Here is a 6,000-nt window from a genome sequence, read left to right as displayed (position 1 = left end):
ATGTCCTAATCCTAGCAGGTTTCCCCCCACTGAAAGATGATCAAAGTGAGTCTTGGGTTCAGCTAAAGAATAAGTGCATTGATTGGCTGTCCAGGCACAAAGGTGTTGGGATGCAGATCTCTCTGGAAATTCTGACAGTACGAAGGGTAGGTTGGGTTGGTCCCACACCTAAGAATATTATTGGTGACTGTATAGTCATGAACTTTAGGAAACCCTTACCTGTAAAACATATATTAAATAGCAACAATACCCACTTTAGTCCTTCAACTGTCGTGACTCCATTACCTTTGGGTTATTTTTATAGACCTCCACAGAGATTATATAACCCAGTCACACCAATTTACCCATTATCTAACAGGTTTAGTGCCCTATCCGACCTAGAGAGTCAGAGTTGACCATCAACGGGGGTCCTTGATGCTATAGAAACGTGTATGATCAACGACAATGGCCCACTTAATATTAATAAACCAAGCACTACTACTATTGCTCCCATGGCCTGTGCGGGGGCAGCATCACTACGGGAATTACATTTAATTGATTCTGTCACTGTTGTGGCCACCCCTACCGATTGGCTAACTATAATAAGCTGGAACATTGCCGGTCTAAAAGCAAAAATGGAATCTATAGACTGGACTGAATGGATTAATAATTTCGACATCCTAATGCTCCAGGAAAGATGGTGCACCAGTAGTCTGCTTCTTGAAGACTACATTTGCCATAATTCCATTGTACCATGTCCGGCTGTGGGACGACCTAGTGGAGGTCTATCAATATGGGTAAAGATCACAGCAGGATGTCACACTAAAATCCTGGAGACTAATGATGAGAATGTCCAGGACTTAATCTATTCAAGCAGGATAAGGTTGTGTCTAATTAATTTTTATAAAAATGATTTTATATCACAACCGAATAATAATTTTATAAGGCTGTTCAATTTTATAGACAATATAGTGGTTGGACAAAGCTACGGTAAATTAGATGGAATAATCTTGGGAGGGGACTGTAATGCCCATATTCACAAGGGTTACGCCAACCCAGTTGCTCCTCTTGGCCGGGTGTTACCCTGTGAAAGAGGGGAGGAACTACTTAATCACCTAGCCACTCGTAATTTAATCAATGTTATGGAGATAGCTAGTCGCGTTACAGGCGAAGGCCCTTTGGCCACTTATATAGGGCGTGGCTGTTTTTCCATAATTGATTATGCATTTATATCCTCCCTACTTGTGGACTGTTTAATAAAGGCTGACGTTCTTAGTACTGCATATAGCGACCATAATCCCATTTTGACCACCTTCAAATCCATTAAAAGGTCGGATAGGCATCTGGAAATAGGGGGAACTAACCTGGCGGCATCAACTGGCAAACTCAGGGTAATCTGGAAGGGGATAGACAATAAGGGGCTTTTAGCGTGCATTAATAATAAGTACCCTCAATTAGTTAAAATCTGTTTATCCAGTGAACACCAAGGTCCTGAAATTATCGAGGCTTTTGCACGGCTATGTGTAGCTTTCAAAAAGGAAATTTCCAAACCAGTTATACGTCCTAAACAAGATCCTAGGTGGTTTGATAGCTCCTGCTCTGAAGCAAACCGGGAATTACAAGCAGCACTCTCAGCAAAACCACGGGATCAGCCCGTAAGACTACTGAGGATACACTATAAGCGTGCCACAAAAACTCGGGCTGAAGAGCTATTGAAGGACCAGTGGGAATCCCTTGCCCGCCAGCTGCACTGAAAGATGTTGCCGGGTTTTGGGGTGAGGTTAAATCTCTGAGGTCCATAGGATCAAATATCACCCCCATTAATTGTAACATAACAGGCAAAATGTGGGAAGATCATTTCACAAACATCTATACTGCCCCTTGCGCATTAGCTAACATCATTTACCCAGTCATGGCACCCAATATTATGATAACGGAGGTAGAAGATGCCATAAATCAAAGCGCAGGCAACAAAGCACCCGGTCCTGAAGGACTATCCATCAATCAAATCAAATCAGAGCCTGCATTCTGGTCACCTCTACTGTGCAACGTTTTTAATAACCTGTCCCACACCCCTGCCCCGGAAACCTGGTCTAATAGCATCATTGTCCCCATCTTTAAGTAGGGTGACAGACTCAGTCCTAGTTGCTATTGTCCAATATCCTTAATTGACAATACCTTAAAGATTCTAGGAAGAGTCATTTTTAACAAGATTAGGGCTTGGGGGGAGGACAATAAGATTTTACATTCATGTCAGTTGGGTTTTAGAAGCAATGTTGGGACTGTGGAGCATTGTTTGAACTTAAACCTAATAATCGGCAAATACACTATAGCTATAAAAGTTCCATTGTATCTGGGTTTTATGGATTTAAGTTCTGCTTTTGATTTTGTTAACCGTTCTCGATTATGGGTAATTCTTTTAAATTATGGATTGGATAAAGCACTTATATATTTCCTGGCCCATTTGCACAGTGGCTTGAAAGCCCGCGTTAGGACAAGCAATGAAGGGGAGGTTTCAGGGACATTTTAATAGGCAGGGGGGTTAGGCAGGGTTGTGTCTTGGCCCCCCTGCTTTTTATCTTGTATGTAAATGAATTAAGTAACTCACTGTCCAAATTAACAAGTGATGTCCCCAACATCAATGGTACACTACTCCCCGTCCTTTTATACGCGGATGACGCGGTCCTTATGGGCCGCACACCCAATACACTGCGCACTTAAATAACGGGCTTTGTCTCGCATATGGCGGATCTTGGCCTGTGGACCAATTTTAATAAATCATACATAATGTTGTGTGGGCCCAAGAAACATAGCATCCAGCACATTGTGTCAGGGAGCGATAACCTAAAAAGCACCAGCACTTTCCCCTACCTAGGCCTGATGTTTTCAAATACAGGATCTTGGCAGCCCCATGTGGCGCATGGGAGGAATAAACTGGGTAAGGCAATAAATTCTATAATCAGCCTTCGACAGCCTAAACGTGCTGAGGTAGTAATTCCGCTACTACAAATCTATAGAACTTAATGCCTACCTACGGCAACCTATGGCGCAGAGGTGTGGGGGTATTCAAATAGCGCCAATATACAGATTGAAGAGAATAGATTTTGTAGAAAGACCTTGGGGGCGTGCATCTCAGCACCCACGTACGTTTGTCATAGGTAGCTGAATCTTTTTTACGTGGAGGATTTCATTATGTCAAGGCCGGCATTTTTTTGGTTAAAAATATGGCGGAATCCGGCAGCTCATTTGACCCAAGAAACAATTACGGATTGTTTAAGGTGCTAAAGGGCAAACCACATACCTTGGCTAGGGGCAGTAAAAAGAAGCCTGGCAAGTGTGGACATGGAGTATTTATTTTCCCCTGCCATAGATACTGATCAATCACAACATAAGTTAGTAAGAGGGGCATTGTATAACTTATACCAGAAAGAAAGAGAAAGGTCTGAGTTTCAAAAACCGTCCATTATAAGATATATCCCCCTTTTGGCACAGTGTGGCAGGCATAACAACATGCCGCAGGGATACCTCCAAAAAAACCTGGGGAGGTGGAACCGAAGTTTGCTCTTTCGTCTTACGGATGGGAGTATTAAATATTCCTTATCATTCCCATTGGGCTTTAATAAAAACCTGGGAAATTTGCAATGCCCCTGTAAACCTAGGGAGTAAACAAACCGTGTTACACTTTTTGTTCTTTTGCGGTTTTTATGCTAGATACACAAAACATTATCTAATTCCCTACTTTAAAGAGCATGCTGTGGTGGACTTTAATCTAGCATTTGATGAATTACTGTAGTTGAACTGTGATGAAATCATTTTAGAGTAAGTTTCTTTCTCCAATCTGCCATACGTTCTCGAGCAACTATGGAAATGCCCTGATAAATTTGGATCATTTGCACATTACTGCGGTTTTAAATAAGAGCTTGCTCGTTTTTTTTTTTATATTTACACTATGCAGCAGCTCCCACTGTTGATCTGATGATACGTATTATAAATGTTTTCGTTATATAAGGTTTGCACTAAAGTTAATTAGTTTACTCTGTGCCTACATCTAATGAACGCCAGCCTAGATTATAAAGAATAATGTATTTTTATACATGTTTTTTTAACGGACTGCCCCCATCTAATATAGACTGTTAGGCTACTATTGTACTGATCGGCTGTGTTTTTAAATTGCTTTTAAAATGTTTTAAATTGTTTATAATGGAATTGTTATGATTAATATGTACTTTTATGGATGTTTTTTATGTCCAAATAAAGATCCCTTTGACTTTGACACAACTCATCTTAGCAATTGGCACTGAACAGTGAACACCCATATGGACATAATCTGGATTCAGAATTACACACCTATCTGTAAAAAGTCACATTGAAATCAGTGAGAAGAACTACAGACAAGGATTGAAAGTTTATTCCTGCCGACATTAATGATCCCTAATAAGAGATGGCACGGATAACATACACAAAATCAGAGAGTGGAAAAGTCACCTACATGGGACAAGCTAAGATAAGAACAATGTTGTGCTGACTTTTTTACGACTTTTTAACCAAGTTTTCATGATTCTTCATTAACTTGATAAAAACCTCGCCAAATCCTTAAAAATAGTAGTCAAACTGAATATAAGGGATTGGGACGTGATTTTTATGGATAGAGTATAAGTATTCAATAGTCCTCCATATATCTATTTCATCAATATTTTTATTTGCAGCAGGGCATGATTACACCTTAATAAATTACTTAAAATATGTGAAATGCATATAGAATGCACTTTATCTGAAAATTGATGAAAGGCTAGAAAAACATACTTATTGGTTCACTTAATTCATTTTGTACTCAACATTGAATCATTTTTAAAGAACTTTTTAACCAATATCTTAACAGATGCACTAGTCACTTTAACAATTGATAACCATCTTAGGTGCGCTCATGAAATATTAAAAAAAGGTGTATTAGGTAGCTGGTATTGATAATTAAATGTAGGATTTCATACATATCGTGTGGATACAAAAGTAATCTGAGGAGTAGGAAAACATTGGAACTAATTTAAAATGTACTTTACAATAATATAAATGCAAATATAAATAATTACTTGAGATTTGTCAAAATGCATTAGTCACTTTATCCAATTACCAGTTCCTACAGCACTTTATGTGTACATGTAGTTTTGATAATAGGATGTTTTGCTAAAATCACGACATAATTATAGGGACTTTACAGTGATACGTTATATAAATAAAACTGTAAAAAGAAAAGACCATTCCCAGTTATGTGGTTGAATCAACTCTGTTTTTAAACGTATGAGAAATCTATTTCTTACATGTGTACTTTATGCCCTGCAAATGATTGTACTTTACAAATGTAATGCCAAAATGGCTGACAAAAATGTCCATTGTTCATATGTGAGGATTAAAAGTCTAGTCACCCAACAGCAGTAAAAAGTAACAAGGGATCAAGCACTGAGCATTTTATTGACAGTCTAGACACGAGGACTCCATGGTCCAGTAGAAGGCTGGGAGCCAAAACACATGGACCATCCTCTACCATTTGATATTGCACTATGGTGTGAAAATAAAACCCTTTTTGAAACAGATTTTTTCCGTCGTGGTGCTGTGAAGTCCTTCACCATACAAAGGAGTGTACAGTTGAGCGCAGACATCTTGAACATACATGCACCTATATATATATATATATATATATATATATATATATATATATATATATATATATATATATATATATATATATATATATATATATATATATATATTATATCCACAGGTAACTCCTTTACAAGAAACCAGGAAGGACACAGCGAGGATTGTAGGGAAGGTTGCTTTATTGCTCAAAACTGCGGCATAATGCATTTCGACGTGAGTCTTCTTCGGATGCCTTCTCAGATGAAAATGAGGCAGCCCTTCGATTTAAAACCATCCTGGCTCCACCCCAAACATCGGAGTGCAGCTGGCCCCAATTAACAACAAAGTTTTGGTTGCGTAGTCGGATATCACGGACTACCAATCCCA

Source organism: Lissotriton vulgaris, chromosome 7, assembly GCF_964263255.1.
Source record: "Lissotriton vulgaris chromosome 7, aLisVul1.2, whole genome shotgun sequence".
NCBI lineage: Eukaryota > Metazoa > Chordata > Amphibia > Caudata > Salamandridae > Lissotriton > Lissotriton vulgaris.
This window is presented reverse-complemented; position numbering follows the sequence as displayed.